At 42.7% G+C, this 26,567-nt stretch overlaps 1 protein-coding gene across 1 annotated transcript in view; it reads right to left on the bottom strand.

Moving 5' to 3' along the window:
• Positions 1–26,567, bottom strand: part of KCND2 (potassium voltage-gated channel subfamily D member 2) — a 531,244-nt gene that overhangs the window by 357,127 nt on the left and 147,550 nt on the right. The gene's annotated exons all lie outside the window — the stretch shown is intronic.

Here is a 26,567-nt window from a genome sequence, read left to right as displayed (position 1 = left end):
ACCTTGGTAAATACCCTGCCCCACCTTCTGGTCTGTGAAAGCCCCAGCCAAGGATCAGGCTTTTGGTAAACCAAGAAAATATTTATTTATAAACACCAGGAAATAACAAGATTACTTAAGGTATATTTAACAAGCATATGGTTTCATATATTGCGTTACTCTTTATGTTTCTAGTCATATATGCCTCAATACCAGCCTAATGCAATCCAACCCACAACTCCCTCAACTCCTCACAACCCAAAACAACCCTCTCTCAACTGTCATCCTCTCATTTATACCTTCAGCCACTCAAATGCTCAGCCAATCATCATACAGCATTCTCCAGCATTCTAGCCCATATACTCCCCCCTCTCACTCAGTCCACTTACCATATATGCTTTAATAAACCTGCACTTACCATATTTACAGTAATATCTATATACAGGGACATCACACATGTGTCCACGGAAAACCAATTAGGCTTGTGTTATTGTTGTTCTTATTTTATTTATTATATCCCACTCTTCCTACACAAAGCTCAGTGGCTTACTGCATTCCTTGACAGTTTACCATCAAGGCAGATGATACGGCAAGATCTGCTTAGCTTCAGCATAACTAAACTGTATACCTCATAATCATTCTTTGGGCAAGAACTGTATGGTATGATCTAGCTCTGATCAAATTTTGAGAGAAGCTAGTGGGAAGCTCCATTCTACTGAAGTGATCTGCCTTCACCCAACATCTACCTCACTTATTCCAAGATGATACTTTGAGGTGGATTTAACAGGAGCACAAGATCCAGCACACAGGAACATATTGTGGATGACAAAACCTAAGGAAACATTTTTTTCATGCATCTACCCACTAGTTATCACAATTAATCAATCAACCAAAACAACCAACCAACCAACAAAACACTTATAAACATGAAGTCCATCATAGCCAGTTTGGAACTGCTAACCTTATGATCATTCCCATACCGTAGCATTCTGGGAGACTTTCAACATCATGGCAAAGATGTGCATGGTAAGCAGGTCAGAAATTTTTTTTAGACAAAGAAGGATGAGGCTGCTTTCACACTGTATTTTATTCTGTTATTCTGACGATTTCTTACCTGGTAATTTGAGCATTATATTTTATCTTTCACATGATGCACAAGCTAGCTCCAGAATTCTAGTGGAATGTAGTGGAAGTTTAGCGCTAATTTCTGTGATACATGATACCAGAAACAATCCATTAGCAAGGCTGGGAACCCAGAAGATTGCAGGAGTTTATTGCTAGCTGCAGCCGCTCATGTGACAGGCATCTCAGCATGCAGTGCGTTCCCGCCCTTTAGCTGCACGAGCTTTTTGGGGTTTTTTGCCTGATCAACGTTGTAATGGTATTCCGGCATTGGTGCAGATAGCAGCAGCATTTCCCACACATACCTCATCTTGATACAACTAAAACAACAGGATGAGATCTTAGACCTCCTACACAGTGAGTAACAATGTGCATGGGTGAGGGATGAAAACAAGCCATGTGAAAGACAGTTGCACAAAATACCAGTATATTGGCTGAAAAAGCTGCTGTTCCTTAACGCAACAGGTACTGCAGTGTGAAAGGGATTTTAGAAATCGGGACAGAAGTGCTACCTTTTTAATCCATTAAACTAATGCAATCAGCCCCATGTGTGAAAGCAGCCTGACTCACATCAACCAGGTTGCTTTGGTTGAGTGTCATTTCTCTGTCAGTCTACTGGGAAGAAAATGAAAAGTGACAAAGCTTCACTGGAAAGCTTTAACTGACTGCTAAAGCCAGGAGGGGATGTGTTTTATGCGTCTGCAGTATCATGCTTTTAGATGCACCTTATTTGGAGTATAACACATCCTGAGCTATGGCTTATGAGAACTGAACCATTCAACAGAGTCTAGATAAGCGGTAATTAACTGATAACCAGAATGGCAGCCTGCATTATGACAACTGGAGAGAAAAGAAGTTAGGAAAGAAATATGGATGGATGGATGTGCTACTGTGATTCCCTAAAATTTTAGGGAGCATTCTAGAGAACCACATGACTGACTATGCCTGCACAGTGTGGTTTTGGACTTGTATTTTTCAAATAGCGTTCACCTTTATCTACTCCACTCCACAGACAACAGCATAGTCTAATGCAGGGATGGGGAACATTTTTGGCCTGGTGGTCCAGATTTTTATCTCCCCCACCCAATGGGCCAACTTGGACAAATGAACAGGACCACCCACCTGTCAATCAACAGGTCTCTTTGTCTATCAGCAGATACATAGAGAATTCAATCCTGCTTTCCATCTGCAGGACCCATCAGCTAATGTGCGGAGCAGTTGTTTTCCATTAGCATCTCTACCTGCCCCACACCTGACATTATGTATGAGATCCGATATGGGGCAGGTAGGTGTGGTTTGGGGAAATGGCCTCGTTGGCCAAATGCAGAGGCCTAGTGGGCCAAATTTGGCCCACAGCCTAGAGGTTTCCCACCCAATTGGTAACTATCCTGGAAAAGGTTTAAGAAGGGTAACATTGCCATGTGAGAAACAAACAAAATAAACAGCCATCTGATCAGGAAGCTTCAAAAGAAGCTTTTAATACAACACAGGGCATTGCTGTTTTAGAGGGGGAGAAATAAAAATGCACTGGATACAGACAACATCTTGAGTATATTAAAATGGCTTTTTGGATTTGGTTATTAAAACTGAAATAAATTAATAAATATTTTGAATCTTTGTGCCAAAGAATAGACTCAAATACAAAAAATATATACTTGTATGTATGTTAAAAGAGAAACAAAGCTGGTCTGAAGTGGTCACATCATCTGAAAGCTATCCCATATCCCTATCCAAGAAAATGATGTAGAGATTTTTCTTCAAAAAGGTGATATAAGCATATAGGTTGCAGTCTTCAGCATATTCTTTAAATAAAGTGGATACGTTAAAAATCCGCCTTATATGAAGGTCTGGCCACAGGCAGTTTCTGGTTTTAGAAGGCCCTTGGGGAAGAAGACCTCAGTGGGCTTCTCTTCTCCTTGCCACTGTCACAATTGCTCGTTTGCTTCCCAATCCATGCAATCTACCAGAGGGCAAGAGAAGGAAAATGGGGGATGCTACTCCATCTTTTCACTCTTGCTATGGCTTGCAAGAACCTCCAGGGTTGTCAGGGGGCCACTCAGGGAGTAGGGCATTCAGCAGGTGTCCAACAATGGATCTAGATCAATATTGTCTACACTGACATGAAGTAGGTCTCCAGGGTTTCAAACAAGAGTCTTTCTCCACCCTGCCCAGAGATGCCAGGAATTGAATTTCGGACTTTTTACATGCAAACCATGTGTTCTCCCACTAAACTACAGTTCTTCTACTTACTTGGAAGTAAATACCATAGAAATCAATGCAACTTACTTCTGGTTAAGATTGGGCTGTTCGGAATTTCATACGTATTTCCATATGAAACTTGCACTTATGATCCAAGCTTCTAAGAGCTTGCTTAGATATGTTAGATGTTATTTTGGTATAGTGATGTGACTTTGTATACTTCCCGGGCCCTGAACTGGCCAGTCAATGTGATTTTTCCTTGTAAATTGGAATGAATTTTATAGGGTAACGTGCTACAATAGAGTATCAGCATATAACACTACAGCTGTGCTAAATTCTTCCACACACAGTGATGTCCATTATGGCATCCTGATGCTGTGATGCTGAGTTATGAGCTGAAGGTGGAGTGCTGTAGAGTGCTGAAGTGGTTTGGCAGCCAGCCATGGCTGTGCTATAGTACTGGATGCTTGGTGGAGTGTAGCAGATGATAGCCAGTTGCTAGAAATTACAGTTCTCTCATGCTGCCTAGAATTATGATGTGGTGTGAAGTACTGGCAAATGGTAGCTATGATTTTATGGTACAATTGAACTGCATTAAGGAACAGGGAGGTATTGCTTAACAGCTTTAGTCTGTGACAATTTGCTTTTTACTTTCAGTGAACTAATAGCAGAGCACTGTGGTCCCAACATATGGGGAATAAGAAACTATCTAAGGCTCCCAGCAACAGCACAAAGGGTGCCTAAATGTTTGCCAAAGCAGTTTTCTGTGGAATCATTTTACATGTTTGTATGATGGGATTTTTACAGAAGACAAATGTGAGCTGAAACATGAACTGATCACACTTGTTTTTGAACAGATATGAAACACAGTGCTATGTAGAGTAAAAGAGCATCTCTGAATAAATAATACCTTTTCAGGAAATGCTAATTTTCTTTTAAATCTAGCATTAAAGGCAGTCAGGGATGAACAAATCTGTTTCCAGTATATTATAATTTCATTCTATTCCATTTCCACAATATTCTGCAAATTTCTGTTTAAAAAATTCTCTCAAAATATTTATTTAAATACATAATATATAAATATGCATTTCCCCTCCAAATGCTTATTTTGAAACATTTAAACTGCTGAGAACTGTGATGCTATATTTGGAGAAGTGCAAAATCTGTTATTAGATAGCTAAGTTCTGATCTGCATATTAGTCTAAGAGCTGAATATTAGGTCATTCCTTACAAGAATTTGCAAAGTTCAAATTTCTCAAGCACCATGATGGTTACTATTCATAGTGGCAGTATGAAAAATAACCATAACCGACATCTCTGCAGACGTTGAGTAAACACTACACATTGTTGAAAGCATTGCCATTTGAACCTGGAGGAGAAGTATTTGGAAGAAGCTTTCATATATCTGGATGCAATGTGATCAAACCTAGCCTCTACTCAGTAGTGTGGAGCCAAATTCAGAAGTGCAGGGTCCCTTCCTGATAGTCACAGCCACATCCCCTTCTAAGACTACACAACCTTCTAAAATTATAGAACAATTTGACCCGGCTTGAACGCTTTTTTCTGCTTCTCAGTCACTATGTGACTGTCCTTTCTCACTCTCTGAGCTATTGCTTGAATTACTGAATTCAGTGTCTACATGTTAATCTTCTGCTGCTACCAAGCAGCTTGGGGATGTAAATGGGATGCTATCATCAGGATTCACTGTCTCTTCTACAATTACAGAATTCTCACTTTCCACAACTTGTTTTGACTTTTTGAAGTAGAAATTAATAAAGACTTGCTTGCAATTGACACTCATTAGGACTCTTCTCAGAGGTTAACCCACTTTCATGCTGATTGGCTTGTAGGATGCTGGAGACAAAGGAACCCTGCTGGGACCTGGCTCCCAAAAAAGTAGGGTGTCTAAAAAACCCCAAGACCTCAGATGACTACACCCCTGCTTCTACTGCAGCCCGACATAAAAACATAGTAAAAGGTTTTCTCCTTCATTCGAGTGGACAGTGCTGACCTAGTGTGAACGTCACTTAAAAAAAAAATAGAACCAAACTGTGAATGTTTCTTTGGCATTTTGGAGTGGTTGGTTGAAATTCTGAGGGAGGGAGGATGGAATGTCACCCCCGAGAAAGAACCTTGTTACCCAAGGATCTTTTGTGAGGGTGGGCTGCTGCCCCTCCGCCCGTGGACTTTTGGAAATAGCAATAGATGTATATCGATGTAGATATAGATCTACATGAAAAACAAACAGTTTTTAATCCCTCCACCAAATCACTGTGATTGGAGTGCCCGGGTGAACTCATTCACTCTAATTAAAAGCTAGACCTGTTTGTCAAAACAAAGGATGCCCCCACCTCTCCCCTCATGAGCTTGGTTTTGTTTTAGGGTGGGAGGAGAATGGCATGAATTTTTTTTTGAGAGTCAAAGCCACAGAGCAACTCAGAAACTTAAAGAGTCTTTGATCTGACTAAAGATGCCTTGTCTGACTTGGAAATGTGACAATATTCCCTGAAATAACCCAATTTGCCTCATATTTTGGGGTATACATAGAGCAGATACACACCCCTAGTATTTACCTTAATCCCTTATTTTGTTCCATTTCAAACAGCTGTCAAAAGAGGCAGATAACTAAAATTTTGTTTGAGACATAAAAAATGGAATGCTAGTTTTATCAAAGTTTATACTAACTGTAGGAATATTGCCTTAGGAAGCATTAGGAAGCATTTGAAACATAAGTCATTTCTGATGAACAAAAAAAGTTGCCAATTTTCTGTTATAAAACCTCTTGAGGATATATTGACGTGTTGTACTGTCTACAAAAAGGCTGTAAATCTAAATGATCATTATAACAGCAAAGAGACACTTCTTTAAAACAATCAACGAATTTTAACAAGATGCCAACATCTATTTCCTATAGTTCTGAAGAAACCAGATTGTGACAGACGACATCCACCCTTTTGATCTGAATTTTTACCTGCTGTATAAACATTGATCATTGAAACCATTTCTGTCCAGTGTGCTTCTACATACATATTTTTGGAATTAGATTCCTGTCATATTCTGAGGTATGCTCCATATAAAATGTCTACTCGATTAGCATGGAAATGAAAGACAGTAGAAACTCACTGCACACATTTTACTTTGTCATTTTTTATTTTGCTTTTGTTATCAGTACTTACACAGCCCTAGTATCTTTTGGAAGAATTTAGGGTGGGGGGAATAGGTGTAGTTATGTATTTTCATGCCTAACATTTCCATAGCTTCTTGCTTTCCTTCGTTAGCTACCTACATGTGTCACTCAATTGGCCCAAGCACCATGATTCCTTCAACATTTTGCAAAGTGTGATGACAACTACAACAATCATGCACTATCAGATGTGGATAAAAGGCAGTCATTACACAATACAATCAATACAAGTGTAGCCCTCACTTTTCCCCATTGTGCAATTGGCTGTGATTACATTGCCATATCTGCAAAGGGGTTTACTTGTGCATAGAATGAAGGTTTGCAAACCTACCTTTATTCCTCCTGGACTAGGAATTTCAAAAAGAGATTGCTACAAGTACCACTTTCAAAACAGCCTCCTGAATTGTAGCAAGTGGTAGAGAAGTAAAAAAAAAAAAGGCTGTATCATTAAAGCAGCTTTTAGACTGCAATCCTATGCACACTTAATTAAAATTAATCAACCATGCTGAAGTTGTTTCCACAAGTGTTCTACAAATGTTACAAATGTTTTCGTCCTTGAAAGCGCTTAAGTTATAAAAGTGGGCACTTACGCTCAACTCAACTCCTAGGTCTGCAAGATATATGCCCAATCTGCCTCTCCTTCAGAACAGAATTATCTCATGACACACTGCAGCTCCATGAGTTTCATAAGTAGTTTGCCCCATTACCAAGGAACCACTGCTTCCCAAAAAGCAAAGGAAAGAGAGGAGAGAGAAAAGTATCACCACATGTGTGGCACTGGTTACACGGTTCTCTAAATTTCAATCTAAGTTCAATATTATTATTATTATTATTATTATTATCATCTTTATTTACACCCCGCCCTTTTTTCCAAACTGGAACTCAAGGCGGCTTCCAGATAAAAATAGTACATATCATTAAGAACCTATAAAAATATAAAACATATAAACATATAAAATCAGCATTAAAACAGGATTAAACTATTAAGATGTTAAAACCAGTTACTCTTAAAAAACTGCAGCCCAGTTTAGGAGCATACAAGTAAAACAATAACGTACAGCATCCTCTTCAGTCACTACCCTTAAAACCTTCAGTTCCAAAGGCCTGCCGGAAGAAAAAAGTCTTTAGCTGTCGGCGGAAAGACTGCACAGAGGAGGCCATTCTTGCCTCCCTAGGGAGGGAGTTCCAGAGCCTAGGGGCAGCCACTGAAAAGGCCCTATCTTGTGTCCCCACCATTCGCACTTGTGAAGGTGTTGGGATCAATATACATTGTTCTGGTCTTATTTTAAAACTTATTAAACATTCATATGGCCTATCTCAATAATACCTCACCTGTCACGTATGCTTTAAATTGGATTCCCACATTGAGCAGGGGGCTAGACTCAATGGCCCTATGATTCTATAAGAGACCAACAGAAACCTGTTTTCCTACATTAGGGCATAATGAGTGTATCTTTTCTTTTCATAAAATGCCTTAAATATCCACACATTTCAGTGCAAACAATGTTCCCATATAAATTTGTTCATCCTTTGATGTTGCTAATGTTTAATAATACTTTCCCAGAAATATGAATACACCACACTGCAACTTGACCTACAAAATCAACAACTCAGTGGTTACCAAATGCTCCACAGGAAACATTAAAAATCCTAGTGGGAACCATCAGCAGAAACAGAATCAAAATGAGGGTCTCCTGAAATAAACTTGAACCTGGGGAAATGATTCATAATGTTGATATATCTTCAAGCAAAAAATGATTTTAAAAATATAAGCCTGGCTTACCTACCTTACATTACCACAGTCTTATATACCACATTGATTTATACCTTTTAAAAAAATAAAATGTTTTAAAATTACAGATACGTTTTAAAAATTAAAATTATGCCCCAATCCACGCTTTGATCTTTAAAAAGTAGCTTGCTCTCACATTCCACCTCCCTCCCAAGGGAATAAAATACTCTTCACCAATTTCTGTGTATTTCTGAATATGCATGAACTTAATACCAAATACATAATAAAAACATGTGGAAGGAAGATGAATTCATCAATGATTATTCAAGGGAAAACAGAATGTCTAAGGGAAAATATGATCCTATTTTTGAAATTTCTTCCTAGATTAAAATACAGCAGTAATTGAAACTTCTGTGTGATTGTTTTATACATTCCACAAGCAAGCTAAGCCACTGCAGTTGGATTTCTCTTCACATTCAAGGGATTCCATTTAAGTGGAATGTGCAACAACCTGCCAAACTTTCACTGAAGTTGTAACTGGAGGATCAATTCTCATAGTCACTTGAGGTGACAGTTAAACTTCCCACATTGTAATCTTGTTAGCAACAACAGCACTCTAGAAGCACCCTTAAGTCGAAGCAAGAATGATATATTCCTCACAGATGGATGAACTTTCCCTTCATGTTCTACCAACTGAGCTATGGCCTTTTCCTATGTCCTCAACAACAGCAACAATGGAGAAAGGCTACAGCTCAGTAGTAGAACATCTGTTTTGCATGCAGAAAGTCCCAGGTTCAATTCTCAGCATCTCCAGTTAAGGCTGGGAATATCCCGTGTGAAATCCTGGAAAGCCACTGTCAGTCATTGTAGACAATACTGAACTGGACAGACCGATGGTCTGAGTGGGTATAAGGCAGCTTCCTAAGTACTTCCTATGTTACAGTGTTCATCTAGAAAAATGCATATTACTCCACAGGGGATATTTATTAATTGAAATATTTAAACCCCAAAACAAGCACAAGATATACAAATAAGTTAAAAAGAAATGCAACTGGTGTTAATGGATAGCAAAGGCCTGAGAAAATAAATTGGTTTTCAGATGTGCAAAAACTGCATCAATGTAGGTACTTGCCACAATTCAGAGGGGAGGTACTTCCACAGAGAGGGCACCACTACCCAAAGGGCCCTTCGTTTGATCACCACTAATAAAGACTCTGAAGAATGTAATACAACCAGGAAGGCTTCATTCAACAATCTTAGTGTCTGGGCAGATTAATATGAGGAAAGATGCTCCATCAGGTAAACTTGTTCCAAGTTGTTTGTTTGTTTATTGGTTTAAATATTATGAACTGCATTTTTGTAAAAAAATAAAATAAAAAATCCATCAAGGCAGTGTACACCATACAAAAGTTATAATGATAATAAAAGGATAAATAAAACATCAGTAAAAACATCATGGAAACATCCATAAATACTTGTTGGTTAGAAGAAAATTTACATTTCAAATGTCTGTGTAAATAATACTGTGAAAAATAGGCAGGGATGATTCCTGCTGAACCTCTACTGGCAGGGAGTTCCATAGGGCAGGACCGCCACACTAAAGGCTCCATTCTAGTAAAGGCCAACTGCACCTCAAAGGCATGGGGAACCACAAGAAGTGCCCATCAGAGGATCTCCAAGAAGGAACATAAAGGATCAGATGCTCCTTAAGGTACTCTGGGCTCAAGTTGCTTAGGGCTTTTTGAATTAACACAAGAATCTTGAACCTGGCCGAGTAGCAAACTGGCATCTCCCAGCAGCAGAGTAACATGCTGCTAGTAGCCTGTTCTTGTGAGCCTGCTTCTGCACTAGCTGCAGCTTTTGGACCAAATACAATGGTAGCCTCACATAAAGTGCTTCACAATAATCAAGTTTTGAGGCTTGGGTATCAACCGCTGTGGTCAGGTCATCACAGTCTAGGAATGGTCGGAGCAGGTAGAAAGCATTCCTAGCAACAGAGGTCATTTGGGTGTCTAGTGACAGAGATGGATCAAGGAGCTGACTTAATTCCTTAATTTTATGAAATTTGATGAATTCTTGAATTTTCTGGAGGATTTTCCAAAAGATAGAGCTAAGAATTCTATCAAAGCCCTATGCGGAATGGTAAGATGCAATAGGCAATCAACACAATAATCCTGGAGTGCCCTCTCTGATTCAATGGAGCCAGTGCTGCTCCTTGGTAGGGATGGAAGAATCTGTCAATTTTGGTACTTTCTATTTCTAATTTTTCCAATCTCAAATTAGTTCTCCACATTTCTGGTGCAATGTGCAATTTTTAAAAAAAAATTCTCATGAAAATTAAGGAAAATTAAGTCAGCTCCCCCCACTCCTTCTCATGTCCAACATTCAATCAAAGGGGGACACTCTTGCCCTTATGGCATATCTAAGGACAGACTTAAAGGGATGCAATCCCTTTGGTACTATGCTCAGTCCTGTTGGGTTTGGCCTGCTGCTTTGAGGTGGGCCCACTTTGTTCCGGGTGTTACAGTTAATCAGTGGCTCCACTTTCCTCCTCCCATAGGTCGTCTAAAAGCCTCTTGCGCCTCACTCTCATCCTACTTACCATCAGGATCAGTGGGATTGTCAGATACCACATGATAATTCTCCCCTGTTGGAGTTTAAACAGGATTTGGAAAGAAAACATGAGTCACTCATACTTCCTTTTTTGCCCCTTTATCTTTTGCTGCTTTTGAAGTGTAGTAGTTTCACACAACCAAGCTATAATATACAAAGTATGTTTATGATGAAATACATGGCCATAAGAACTGGTCTTAGAATTCATTCCTTCAGTTTAGTGGCATGATAACAAAATTAGTAATTGACCAGTAGTAACTGCCACAGTAGTTTTTTTTCTAAAACAGCCATTTAAATATTAAATTGTGATGACAGATGAGAAAGACACAAAATACATCTTGTTATTTATTTCAAAAGTCAAATTAGAACTGCTAAAAATCAACATACTGCATAACACTGCAATGGCCTACAAGCACACCTAGACAGTCTGAAATCTTTGCTTTCTGAATGATAAAACACAGGAAGCCAAGGTCATGCTTCAGATGTAGCATACAAATTACACCTGATGTCCTAAAAGAGAAAAGGTAAGTAAAATCTCTCAATCCCGCCAACAAAAACAGCTAGATTGGCGGGAACTAGAGAGAGGGCATTTTCAGTGGCGGCCCCCACCCTTTGGAACTCCCTCCCACAAGATCTACGGCACGCCTCTTCCCTAAATGTATTTCGTAAAGCCTTAAAAACCTGGCTCTTTCAACAGGCCTTTGGGATTTCCGGGGAGGGTTAATTGTTACGACTGAAATGCCTCTTACCCTGTATTAGTGTTGTTGTTGCTGCTGTATTGTTTTTATATTGTATTACTGTATTTTACCACATTGTGTTATAACTGTTTACATGTACGTCGCCTAGAGTGGCCATTGGCCAGATAGGCGACACAGAAATTAAATTTTATTATTATTATTATTTTATTAAAAGCAGAGAACAAAAAGTCAGAAAGCAGAACAGAATTCACCAAGCAAGCCCTGGTACGTTATTAAAATTACTGTAAGCCTTCAGCTATACCTATGGAATATATAAATATAGAATATTTGCTTTTTGCTATTGTTGGTTTTCTGTGCTATACAAAAGCGTTGAGCAAATATTTTTAGAATTCATTGCAAAGGGAAGATGGTGATAATTTCATTCTGACCAGAAATGTTCTTATACATTTGTTTCAGATAGTGCTGTGCAAAAATTTGTCCTTCAATTTATCAAAAAATTTCTTCCCCTGCAAAGGAGGCTTCCATTATATATATTTTTCATCATTCTCAAGGCACATTTGGCATGTGCACTTTTTATTTTAATAAACATTTCTCCCAGCACTTTGAAGTCTCCCCATCTATCTATACTTTCTCATTCAAAAAAGCCCCACAAGTTACCACATTGTGTCTTCTCCTGGGCTTTTACTAAACACCTGAAAAGGCTATTGAGTGTAGGCCACTGCTAAGTTATTTGTAGAATGAAAAGAAGCACTAACTATCACATCTCAGCCACCTCAGAAGTAAGTGCCACAGAAGTCCTGCATTCTGCCCATGAGAATGTCACTAACATTTTCTCTTCCCTTCGATAATTATTGAATGCAATTTCTTTTTCTTATTAATTGATGGAGAATGGTAAACATACACATACAGAGAAAGTTTTGGCACAGTACTAGTTTCAAAATTAAGAAAACTAAACTCACTAGTCCTGAATTCTGCCTAGGTCCTATTTCCCTATTTGAAGAGCTGTCATAGAACAGTCCTCTAGTTGAAGGAATATTCTAGTTGAAGACATACTCAGTTAAGCGCCCAGCAGAGCTGTTTAGAGTGGTTAGCTACCTGGTCCATGCCAGTGTGGCATCATTAATAAAGCACCACTCAATAGCAAGATTTGTGAATCACTTTGAGGGGAAAATTACTTGGATCTGTATGGAACTTGATGACACCATTGTTGAAGTTCCCTGGAGCACCGCTGAATTGCAGCCTGTGAGATCGATTTCAGTTGTTGCAGTCCAAGGATGTCCACAGGCTACTTGGAGCAAGTAGGCCGACTGTGTGCCCTCTTGATCTCTGCCCATTATGGTTGGTAAAATTTGGTTGGATCCAGGAAGTGATCAACGCCTCACTATAGGAGGGAGGTATGCCCACCACCTTGAAAGAGATGGCAGTGTGGCCCCTCTTAAAGAACTCCTCCCTGGATCCAGAGGTTTTAGAAAATTACCATCCAGTTTCTACTCTCTTCCTGAGCAAGGTAATTAAGAGTTTGGTGGCCAGCCAACTGCACGTATGCCTGGAGGAAGCAGATTATCCAGATCAGTGTTCTTCAACCTTGGATCCTCAGATATTGTCAGACTACAACTCCCATCAATCCCAGCCATCTTAGCCAATGGCCAAGATGATGGAGTTATAGCCCAACAATATCTGGGGACCCAAGGTTGAAGAACAGTGATCTAGATCTACTCCAGTGTGGTTTCCGGTGAGGTTTTGGCACAAAATCAGCCTTGGTGGTCCTGATTGATATTTATTGAGAGAGAGACAAGGCAATGTGACCCTATTGGTTCTCCTTGACCTCACAATGGCTTTTGACACTATTAATCATGGTGTTCTTCTGGAGTGACTGAAGGAGGTGGGCGTTTGCAATACTGTATTACAGTGCTTTTGTTCTGCTAGGCTGCTACCAGAAAGTAGCACTATGTTTGACACTTGGCTCCATGGCTTTTGGGCTGGACAAGGGTCCATTCTGTCTCCTATGCTATTTAATATTTATATGAAACCTTTGGGAGCTATTATCTGGGGATTTGGAGCATGGAGTCATCAATATGCTGATGCCATGCAGTTCTATCTTTCAATTCCATCAGAATGGAGAGGCTGTGAAGGTGTTGGACAGATGTCTAGAAGCAGTGATGGGCTGGATGGGGCCAATAAGCTGAGGCTGAAGGTTCCAATGCCTGGGAATTAGATGTACAACCTGTTCTGTGAGGTTTGTAGTCTGGGAGTACTCCTGGATTCCAACTTGTCACTAGAGTCCCAAGTAGCTTCTGTGCCTTAGGAGTGCTTATGCCCAGCTTAGGCTGATTTGCCAGGTACACCCTTTCATGACTGGGAAAGCCTGGCTTCAGTTGTGCATGGTCTGGTAACTTCCCATCTGGACTGCTGTAATGCACTATATGTGCGCAGTCCCACATACAGCGCAGCTAGTGTAGAATGTGGCTGCTAGGCTGGTAAATGGAACACCCTCATGGAACCATGTGTCACTGGTCTTGAAAGTGCTACACTGAGTGCAAGTACTAACCTATAAAGCCCTAAATGGCTTGGGACCCAAGTAAAAGAGTGCCTTTCCCAGTATCAACCATCTTGGACTCTATGATCTGTGGTTGAGCCCTTGTTAGTGGTGCCACCAAGGGAGGCTGCTTGGTTGGCACTGACCTGCAAGAGAGACCTTTCAGTGCTGGCTCCAATTTGTGGATTGCTCTCCCTGGTGAGGTGCATCTCCTTCTGTCAATACTGACTTTTAGGAGGACTTTGAAAACATTCCTTCAGCCATATCGTTGAATGGCTGAAGGAGACTGTTTCCAGCAACCCAGACATCACTGGAGAAAAGAATGTTTTTAACTGTAACTGGTTTTATAATTTTTAAATTGGTTTTAGAAAGCTTTTTTTTAAAAAAAAAATGTTGATGTGTTTGCCATACTGGGCTCCTTCAGAAGGAAGGGCAAGATATAAATTATTATTATTATTATTATTATTATTATTATTATTATTATTATTATTAACAATAATAACAACAATAACAATAACAATCTAATTGAAGGGCTACCTTGTCCAAATACTGTTTAAAGATAAAGAACTACAAGAAGGGAGAGCAGGGGCCTTGAAGTTGTCCGTCAACAGTTAGCACCGGGACAGCAGACTGAGTAAGTCACCTGGTCAGGCTTCCCCACTATGGTGACATGTATTGTATTTCTATTTAAATTATAGTAATTATTTCTAAATTTTCATATGCATATATAATTAGTATATGCAATTTTTTGCAGATCTTTGTCCTCTTTTTTGGTGTTGCTAAAGTGATCACCCTAATTCTGCTTGCATAGCCCACTAAACCATGATCATGTGATAGCTAAGGCTGCAATCCAATACATTATTCAGAAGTAAGCTCCACTGGGTTCAATGGAACTTACTCCCAGGTAAGTGTGTATTGGGTTGCAGCCTTAGTCATGTACCAACTATCATAAAGTGATACATCATACGCACACAAACCGATATCTGTTAACAACTTATTTAAAAATTAGCTGGTTAGTTCACATAAATATGTACATTTTAGCCTTCTACCTCACTTCATAGCTTCTTAGGCTTTTCCTTGGCTATACTGGCCTCAGTTTCCCAATCCCCAGAGTCCCATTGCTTGACCTCTTCCTACCAAAAGTCCACTGTCCTTCCTACCTTTCATCATGTTTCCTTTTCCTCATGAACTCATTGACTTTTCAACTTTTTTTCCTGGCCTCTGTACATATACTGTACTTCTTTCAGGCCCCTACTTTTCTTCACTTTCTTTATACTCTTCTTCCCTCCTTTTTCTGGCTTTTCTTTTTACTCATCTAGCTTCTCAGACCTTAAGCCTCCCTTGTGGCCTATTGCCGAAATAAAACACAAACACCATTCATTGGGTTAAATCATGGGCCACTTTATTAAACGGAATCAATTAGAATAATGAACCTGCAGAGGGGAAATCAAGTGCGGGAGCATTCTGATGATCCAGGCAAAGCCTGCTTGCAGCCATAGGGCGACCAAACCTTGCCTGAGCCCGGGGCTGCCCTGTGCCAGACCCCAGCTCAAGCCACACCCTGAAGATGTGTAGGGGGTCCAACCCGCATCACCGCCCCCCGGAGCCGTGAAACTCCGAGCGGATGAGGCACGTTGGCCCCAAAGGCGGCCCGTGTTCTGCCCCCCGGGCTGTATAGCCCTGAGCTGCAGGCCCCCGGACCGCCAATCGCCCCCAAAGGTGCCTAAAGGTGTCACCTAGCTGCCCTTTCCCTTTAAACCTTTTCCCGCACTTCTTTGCCACAAAAGGGGGACAAGCCTCTGCTTAGTCTCCCTTTACCCCACACCCGATACGAATCTTATGCAGACCCCTCTGCAGGTCCATCAGGAGGATGGCATTGTTGCCTCCCGAACTGCATGTCAAGCATGTCTGCCACTGAGGGCCTTGCCCTCCATGTCTGACAACAGCAGACAACCCAAGGCTACCGAGGCCTCAACTGCATGTCCTCACATGCCTGCCACTGAGGGCCTTGCCCTCCATGTCTGACCACAGCAGACGACCCAAGGCCACCGAGGCCTCAACTGCATGTCCTCACATGCCTGCCACTGAGGGCCTTGCCCTCCATGTCTGACCACAGCAGACGACCCAAGGCTACCGAGGCCTCAACTGCATGTCCTCACATGCCTGCCACTGAGGGCCTTGCCCTCCCTGTCTGACCACAGCAGATGACCAGAGGCTATTGTGGCCTCAACTGCATGTCCTCACCTGTCTTGCCCTTCAGTAACCAAGGTAATTCCCACCCAGGGGAATGACCCCTCCATGTCTGACCACAGCAGATGACCAGAGGCTATCGTGGCCTCAACTGCATGTCCTCACATGCCTGCCACTGAGGGCCTTGCCCTCCATGTCTGACCACGGCAGATGACCAGAGGCTATTGTGGCCTCAACTGCATGTCCTCACATGCCTGCCCCTGAGGGCCTTGCCCTTGAGTAACCAAGGTCATTCCCACCCCGGGGAATGACCACCACTTGCGGGACCTTCCGCACTGAACCCTGCTGGAACAACATGGATAAGAGACCATCCCCAGCGCATACTCTGTCGACCCAGCCACCAAACTGTGACCCACCATCAGAGGCCTGGCTGTGAACCAATGTGCGTTTGCAGCCCCACGGCCAGCCTAGAAGATCATGCCATGGCTGCAGAGTAGGCTGTGAAACTGCTCCATCCCCGTCCAGCAACCTGCCAAAACAGAAACAATCGTGAACAATTGGGTCCTGGACCTTCAGACTCACCCCAGGGTGAATGTACTCCAGGTAGGCAATTCACCTGCCGGGTATGCAGCCCTAATTCCATAGGAGCATGTCCCCCCAAACCCCCAATGCGTCTGCTCCTAGGCTCTGTGATGGTAGGCCGAAACTTTATGAGGGAAGATCCCTCCCCCTGATTATCAGGCAATCGGGCCTGTAGCTACAGGCCAAAAACCAAAACCAAAACAAAAACACCATGACGCCCTCACGGGACAAGTGTCCAGTCCTGGGGCAGGATAAAATAATGGTGTGCCTCTTGCACCCCTGGTCTGCCTGGAAACAAACCTTGGACAGCCGGATGGTGTGAGGGCCGCTGCCTGCAATAGCTGGTCACAGGGCACCTCCCTGACCAACAATCCCTGGTGGGTCAGGTGAACATGGACACTTTGTATAGCCCCTGCCGGCCTGTAACTCCCAGAAATCCTCTCCTGCTCTCTGATAGCTGGTGAGCATGCTGGGGCAAAGATAGGCATATGGCCATCTCTGACTCCCCTCCCCCATCTCCCAGTGTGTGGTATGGGACTAGCAGTTCTCACCCCCCCAGAGTCAGTCCCTCCTCTAACTGAAACACCATGGGCACACTGCAGGAAAAGGGGGGGCACACCACAGGTTGGTACGTAAGGCAGCCAAAACAAAACAAAGACAAACCCTGAAGCTGTGGTAAGGAACCTGCACCCAAAGTCCACCCTACCCATGAACCGTAAATCATGAAAATAGTGCCCTACTACTTCAGAGCCCCCTCGTCTCCTGACTGTCCCTTCCAAGAAGGACCTGAAGTGCTCCATACAAGAATACAGCAGCCCATAGGTAATGCTCTGCTGCATAGTCGACCAAAAAGGCAAAAACTCAAGAGCCGGCAATGCAGGCACATTATCTGCCACACTTGCCCATAACGCACCTCTGCCACAGGCGCGCACCACATTGAATGCAGTGTAGTGCACTGTGCATAGACTATCTGGTATGAAACCACTACTGACTTACCCCACTTGTAGGGATGATGGGAAGGGGCCAATAACCCTGCCCAAGTGTATGTACCTAAGGCTGATTTAAAATTGCTGGCCATAAGGGCAAGCCGGGGGCCACAGTATAGGATCCAGAAAACCACCTAATAAAGAAAAACTGCATCATAAAATGAGTCTCCCCAGAAACCGGGCAGTCTGCCAGCTGGGAAGGGGCACTTTCCTTGAGCAGCCTCTGCTATACTTCTGGCGTGTTTAATTGTGGGTTCATATCCAGCAGTTGTTAGATGGAGTTGAGCAATGTCATCTTCTAATGTCTGCAGATCAACTGACTCTTAAAAGCACAGGACTAGTGGCCTGTAAAACAAGGGTGGCCACCTTATCTACAGTCAGTTTGCAAACTAGCTAAAGAGAAGATGCAAGCAAACGTGCAGCCTGTACATGATTACTGCAAAGAATTCCCTTATGTTTAGATAATTTACTCAGAGAAATATGACGTGGACCAATTCTATGCACATTTACTTATGAGAAAATCCCACCGAGTGTATTGTTACTTCTTCCCATGGAAGGGCGTCCATGATTGTGCCCATACAGCAGAATCCCAATTATGTTTACTCAGAATATCGCAGGGTTTTGAAGAACGTATTTGGGGAGGAGAAGCTTGACAGTGAAAAGAGGGGATGAGCTCCCTGTGCATTTGCGGAAGTGAGGTAGTTTTGGAGGTGAAGTTGCAGCACTAATTGGGATCCCTACTGGCTCCTGCAGCCTCCTTTCTGCCTGTGGCTGCCACCTGCCCTCCTCAAAAAGCCTCTGCTCTTTGTCATTACATTGCATAGCTCCAATCCAAATGGCCTCCAACTGATGGCCACATGTTTCTCCCTAAATGCTCTGGGATGAAACATCACCCACAGCGTTCACTGCTTGCGGCTGCCATTTTAATGGTGCATACCATAGAGGCCACCATTATATGATATCTCAGAATATTGCTACGTTATGACAGAGCATCTCCAAACTTTCCTGGTTTGCAAAGACAGTGTGGAAGTGGAATGGCCTTTTCAGTACATCCCTTAATAAAAGCATCCCCACAGATGGCTGTCCAGCTGCCAGATAGCCCAGCACCTCTCTAGGTACTTGGTAAATGAATAGAAACAGTTGGTTTAAACTAAAAATACACTTCAGTATCAAGAAGAGGAGTCTACTCCTATTTCACCTTCTGTAGTGGGCAAGGGACCCCCAATAGAAGTGTCTCCTGCATTGGCTATGTTCCACTCCTCCACAGCTGGGGGTGGGCATCTACCCTCTGCCCTGGGGGCCCTGCCCTCCCCTTTCGGCCCACTTTGCCCCTTTTGGGTGGCATCCTGAGATTGAGCGTGTAGCCAGGTCTATTCCCTTCCGCTAAAGCCCCCCCCTGGCCTATGCCCTGTTGCAGAAGCCAGGGGAGTGCCTCATCCAGAAAGGAGAGGTGGTAAGCGTGAGGGAGCACTAGAGGGGCCCTGGCACCTTCACAGCCTGGCCGGACTGTGCCATCTTCTCACCCTGCACCCCCCAGTCACCAACCAATTGGCTCCCCCGTACAGCCCCAGACAATCCAGGCCTCCTGGGCCACCAAGTGACCTAATGGGGGGTGTGACGGGGCTTATCTGGGTGTACCTAAGGGGGTGTGTGACGGGGCTTATCTGGGTGCACCTAATGGGGTGTGTGACGGGGATTATCTGGGTGCAGGATAATAAAGGTGGGAATGCTTTATCGAAAACAATGCGTTTAAACATAGAGGAGAGTGTCATATACAGCTGTGTTGCAATTGCGCATTTGCTCTGTTGTGGTCTAGCTCCTACTTTTAAAAAGCATATTCCAAAATCTGTGCTCAGCCTCTGTTTGAGAGCAAAGGTTATGACAGCCAGGAAAATGTCTTGCACAGAGGAGGCAGATAACGTTACTGTTCTCCTTTATCATGAATGGGGGTGGGCGTCTACCCTCCGCCCTGGGGGCCCTTCCCTTCCCTTTCGGCCCTCCTTGCCCTTTTTGGGTGGCATCCTGAGCTGGAGCTTAGCCAGGTCAATCCCTTTCAACTAAAGACCCCCCCACAGCCTATACTCCATTGCCAAAGCAAGAGGGAGGGAGTGCCTCCCCAGAAATAAGGAGTGGTCAGCTTGGGGGTCCCTAAAGGGAGACCAGCACCCTCACAGCCCAGCCAGACAGTGCCCTCTCCTAACCCCGCACACCCCAGCCACCTACAGATAGGCCCCCTTATCCAGCCCCAGCGATCCAGGCCGCCTGGGCCAAGAAGTGCCTACTTGGGGGGGGTGATGGGGCTGGAACCCAATTCCTTTACTATGGGGTGAGTAAGGGGCAATAACCTTCCCACCCTCCCACAGGGATCCCCCTGTAGCTATCCTACAAAGAAAGCAGCCACAGGGCCGTGTTGCCTGAGTAGCGCCGCTGCCGCTAGGCCTTGCCGCCGCTGTGGTCAGTCACTGCTGCTGTCGTCTGCGCCACGCCACAGGCTCTGCTGATGCCTCCTGCCGCTGCTGGAGGGACTCCCATGGCCGAGGGCTCCCTGCTGCCAAACTGCTGAGCCAGGGGCCTCACCGCCGCACCACACTGCCCCGAGAATGAGCCCTAGGAAGCCACGTGCACTGGCGAGCGAGCCGCCGCCGCCGCCGCCAGGGCCTGGCCGCGTAGGCTTTGATGCCGCCGCCAAGCTCCGCTATGCCCAGCCTCGCTGCCGCTGCCTCCCTGTCTCCCGAGGGGGCGTGGGGGGGGCGATCGCCGCCGAGCACCTGGCCTGGCCTCAGAAAAGCCTCCGGAGGCCCATGTGCGAAGGCAAAGGAGCCGCGCCGCGCCGCTGAAGCCGAAGCTCTGTCGCCGCCAAAATTCAAAGGAGGGCGGGAGGCTGGTGGAGTGGCCTTAAATGGCCTTCAGCCGCCCCGCCTCCTTTCTGCGTGTTACGCCGGCGCGCCGTGTACACACACACACAAACCCCTGATGGCGGCCTGTGCTTCGGCAGCGGCCGCAAGCTCGCCCCTTTGCCTGGCAGTACCAGGCACGGAACGGGATTCTCCCCAGGATCCTAGTCTCCACTTCCTGTAACAATAAATATAGCTCCATCTGTATGAAGATCTTGTTTAAAATACTTTCTTTAGCCTATCTTTCATTTCCTTCACAGAACCTGTACTGCTTGTTGACATTCTGTTGGTAACTTACAGCTTTCAACTGCATTTGCAAACTTGCTAGATTCTTTGGATCCTTGACACAGATTTGATTGAGACAGATATAAAGTTCTTGTCATATGCAAAAGCACTGTGGAAGTAAGTTTGGAATCTATTTTCAGTGAAATAATTTGTAAATCTAGAGGAGATTCTCTCTCCAATTTATGGACATGCACTGTACTTCAAGATGAATAATTTTATCTATGAGCAGTCATTATGCTATAGAAAGTTGAAAAACCATGTACTTAGCAAATGCTTTATTGATACAAAATATCCATATATTTCTTCTGCATTCTGAATCATAAAGTTCAAATGGAAAAGTCAAATTATTTCAGAAATCATTGTTCCATTACAATGAATTACTTTTAAAGTAGTAATTACAATGATTTCAATTAGTGTTCATTCTTTGAAATTTATAAAGTGATCAAGGCCTACTATTTTTCATCTGAAAACATCTAGTCTGGAAAAAGGTGCAGAAATAGACTCTATGCACAGATGATCTTATGGACTGATTGGGCTCTTACATGCCAAAGGGTGGTTGGTGGTGGTGGGAAATTCCAGCATAAGTCTAGGTGCTGGATCAAAGCCACAGATGAAAAGCCAAATAGATTGTTGGCATTGTATGCTATGACAATGCTGCTCACCTCCTTGGAAAGTGATGGTGAACAGATTCTAGGCGCCCAGGTTCTTCTGCTTGGAGGCAGTTTTGAGTTTGATGAGGGGAAAGAAGCTGAAGCTTAATCTAGACAAGTTGGAGGTGCTGTGGGTGGGAGATTTAGAGTAGTCCAGTCTGAATATGACAAGTGCATGAAGAATTGAGGAAAGATCAGAGTTCTCTAGGTAAGGGTTGCAGATGGTGTACTAGCCTAAGCTGGTAAAAGGCAATCTTGGCTGCCATAGCCACCTGAGTTTCCCAAATCAGCAATTAGTCCAGAAACACCCCAAACAGTGGACTTGATCCTTTAGTGGGAGTGCAACCCCCTCAAGGACAGGTTGAACACCTGTATCCAAGAATACTAATTCTCCCATCCACAGCTGGTACACCATCTGCAACCCTACCTAAAGAAGTCTGATTTTTCCTCAATTATTCATGCACTTGTCACATCCAGCCTCGACTACTGTAATACTCAGAGCTTGGAAAAGTTACTTTTTTGAACTACAACTTCCATCAGCCCCAGTCAGCATGGCCATTGGATTGGGCTGATGGGAGTTGTAGTTCAAAAAAGTAACTTTTCCAAGCTCTGCTACTCTAACTTTACATAGGGTTACTTTTGAAAATGGTTCAGCAACTTCATCTGGTGTAGAACATGGCTGTCCGGTTACATGTGGGAGCCAGGAATTCAAAACATAAAGGCAAAAAGGACATTGAAAAACAAAGTCAAGAGGGTCAGATCTCTCCAGAATGCTTGGGAGTTGTTGAAAACCACAACAGTTACAGGAAGCTCAGCTAGAATGTATACCAACAGATCAGGAAAGTTATTTCCAGGAGAAGTGTGGTTAATGAACAGAGTGAAAGAAACTATTAGAGCCAAGAAGCTTTCCTTCAGAAAATGGAAATCTTATTCAAATGAGAGCCAAGCACATACTTTGGCAAAAGAAATGCAAGCAGACAATAAGGGATGAAAAAATCAAGGAGCACATTGCTAAAAACTTAAAGAATAACATCATAATCTTTAACCACATTAGTATCAGTAGACTGGGTAGGAAGGCGGTTAGACATACGGGCAACAAAGGAATCAAAGATGTGCTAAAGGAGGAACAAAAGATTACAGAAAAGCTGGATGAATTCTATGCATCTGTTGCCACAGAGAAAGATGTAGAACAGAACCCTGTGCCTGAACTAACTTTCACAAGAAAGTCTGAGGAATAGAGTCGAAGAGGAATAGAGTCAAATAGTGGTGACAAGATAGGAAGTTCTAGGCGTTATTGACAAATAAAAAGCTGGCAAATCACTGGTCTGGATGAACACCAGTGTGAAATTACAGATGTTCTAAGAAAAATATGTAGCTTGTTCCTATGATCAGCCTTCATACAAAGCCAGGAAAGTGGCAAATGTAACATCAATTTTTAAAGAGACTGAGGGGGATCTGGGAAATTACACCTGCCAAAATTCAAAGGAGGTAACAATAAGAACATAAGAACATAAGAACATAAGAAGAGCCTGCTGGATCAGGCCAGTGGCCCATCTAGTCCAGCATCCTGTTCTCACAGTGGCCAACCAGGTGCCTGGGGGAAGCCCGCAAGCAGGACCCGAGTGCAAGAACACTCTCCCCTCCTGAGGCTTCCGGCAACTAGTTTTCAGAAGCATGCTGCCTCTGACTAGGGTGGCAGAGCACAGCCATCATGGCTAGTAGCCATTGATAGCCCTGTCCTCCATGAATTTGTCTAATCTTCTTTTAAAGCCATCCAAGCTGGTGGCCATTACTGCATCTTGTGGGAGCAAATTCCATAGTTTAACTATGCGCTGAGTAAAGAAGTACTTCCTTTTGTCTGTCCTGAATCTTCCAACATTCAGCTTCTTTGAATGTCCACGAGTTCTAGTATTATGAGAGAGGGAGAAGAACTTTTCTCTATCCACTTTCTCTATGCCATGCATAATTTTATACACTTCTATCATGTCTCCTCTGACCCGCCTTTTCTCTAAACTAAAAAGCCCCAAATGCTGCAACCTTTCCTCGTAAGGGAGTCGCTCCATCCCCTTGATCATTCTGGTTGCCCTCTTCTGAACCTTTTCCAACTCTATAATATCCTTTTTGAGATGAGGCGACCAGAACTGTACACAGTATTCCAAATGCGGCCGCACCATAGATTTATACAACGGCGTTATGATATCGGCTGTTTTATTTTCAATACCTTTCCTAATTACTGCTAGCATGGAATTTGCCTTTTTCACAGCTGCCGCACACTGGGTCGACATTTTCATCGTGCTGTCCACTACAACCCTGAGGTCTCTCTCCTGGTTGGTCACGGCCAGTTCAGACCCCATGAGCGTATATGTGAAATTAAGATTTTTTGCTCCAATATGCATAATTTTACACTTGTTTATATTGAATTGCATTTGCCATTTTTCCGCCCATTCACTCAGTTTGGAGAGGTCTTTTTGTTTTTTTTTTTCAATAATTTTTATTCAAATTTTCATAAAACATACAAGACAAAATCATAAAACATTCAAAGACAAAAAACAAAATCAAAAATAGTTAAACAAAAAGAAAAAAAGAAAAAAAAAAAACAAAAATAAAAAATAAAGAGTAAAATATTGACTTCCCATTTGTCAAAGATCAAATCAGTTATAAGTCTATAATATATAGCAATCCTGTCTCTTAAGTCATATTATAAAATCACTTTCCTCCAGTAGTTATCTTACTTAATCATCAAATCTCATAAACATTACTTTATTCTTTCCACAAAAAGTCAAAGAGAGATTTCAATTCTTTAAGAAATATATCTATCAATTTTTTTTTTCCAGATAAGCATATCGATTAATCCATCTCATTACTAATTATGATAATCTTATTGTCATAACCATAGTCAAAATAAACATTTCAATTAATCCATCACATCAGAATCTGTTAGGTTCAGTAATTTCAGTAGCCATTGTTCTATTATCTCTATTAGTTCCATTTTCCATCTTCCATCTTCAGTAGTCTTGTTAAGTCCAGTAATTTCAATATCCAATCTTCCATTATCTGTATTCCATAATAATCTTGCTGTCAAAGCCATAGTCATATAGTAAGAGTCTGATGGGAATTACCTCTATCCCAAATATTTTCTTGCCATCCATTCTGAATAGGTTGCTGAAATACTGCTGTAAAATCATATCTCTGTTCTTTTTTTCAAAATACACTGGGTCATCTCTTAAAAGTTTTTCCATTGTCACATGGCTGCAGTTAATTCCATAGATTTTCTCTATATTGGGCTCCATCACATCATTCCAGTCCAAAAGATAATCCATGCCATTGATAACTTTATCTCTAGAATCTTCATTAATTTCTTCAGAGATAACATTGAGTTCCAAACAATAGATTTTATTTCTAAAGTCCATAGACTCCAAATCTTGTTCCTGTTCCACGTTTGTTCCAATCTCCGGGATCTCCTCTCTCACAGGGACCCCTATTCCAGTCTCCAGGGTCTCCTCTCTCACAGGGACCCCTGTTCCAATCTCCGGGGTCTCCTCTCTCACAGGGACCCCTTCCAGGGTCACCTCTCTCACAGGGACCCTTATATCTTTAATCTCCTGCTTCATTTTACTCAATTCAATTTTCGTTATCTCAATCTCATCCATTATTTTCTGAAACATAGTTATTTCCAGATTCTCAGCCACTTTCTTAATTGCCATTTTAAAAGAAAAATATAGGAAAACCACTTCTTATTTCAGCAACAATTGGGTTAATACTCCAGACTTGGTGACATCACAGTATAAACAGAGCAGACAGCCTTATCAGTTTGGAGAGGTCTTTTTGGAGCTCTTCGCAATCCCTTTTTGTTTTAACAACCCTGAACAATTTAGTGTCGTCAGCAAACTTGGCCACTTCACTGCTCACTCCTAATTCTAGGTCATTAATGAACAAGTTGAAAAGTACAGGTCCCAATACCGATCCTTGAGGGACTCCACTTTCTACAGCCCTCCATTGGGAGAACTGTCCGTTTATTCCTACTCTCTGCTTTCTGCTTCTTAACCAATTCCTTATCCACAAGAGGACCTCTCCTCTTATTCCATGACTGCTAAGCTTCCTCAGAAGCCTTGGTGAGGTACCTTGTCAAACGCTTTTTGAAAGTCTAAGTACACTATGTCCACTGGATCACCTCTATCTATATGCTTGTTGACACTCTCAAAGAATTCTAATAGGTTACTGAGACAGGACTTTCCCTTGCAGATAACCACTGCTCAGCTGTTATAGTAATCAAAAGATGCACTTTCACCGCCAATCATCTGATTGTCACTTGGACTATGCCTTCAAAGAGGCTCCTGTAACCAATGGTAACAGGGAGCCCCACTGAAAACTCTGCAGAGGGGAAAATACTCCTAAAAACTGAACATTTCCCCCTCTGCAGAGAAAGCAGTTTGTCTTCAAAGCACTGGAAGAAGTGCTTTGAAGACAAACTGCTTTCTCTGCAGAGGGGGAAATGTTCCATGTTTAAACTAGGCATAATTAAACTATGGAATTCTCTTCCACAAGATATGATGGCTTTAAAAGATTAGACAAATATGTGGAGGATAAGGCTATCAGTGGCTACTTGCCATGATGGCTATGTTCTACCTCCAATGTTCGAAGCAGTATGCCTCTGCATACCAGTTGGTGGGAATCACAAATGGGGACAGTTCTTTTGCACTCAGATCCTGTTTGCAGGCTTCCCCTAGGCTTCTGTTTGGTCACTGAGAGAAGATGTTGGACTAGATGGGCATTTGGCCTGATCCTGTAAGATTGTTCGAATGCCAGTGCATTTCCAGGCCCAATTGAAAATGCTGGTTATGACATTTAAACTCCTGGATGGCTTGGGTCAAAGTTACTGAAAGAACTGCCTCCACCCATGTAATCTTGCCTGTACCA

The sequence above is a fragment of the Rhineura floridana genome, chromosome 8 (genome assembly GCF_030035675.1).
Source record: "Rhineura floridana isolate rRhiFlo1 chromosome 8, rRhiFlo1.hap2, whole genome shotgun sequence".
NCBI lineage: Eukaryota > Metazoa > Chordata > Lepidosauria > Squamata > Rhineuridae > Rhineura > Rhineura floridana.
This window is presented reverse-complemented; position numbering and strand designations above follow the sequence as displayed.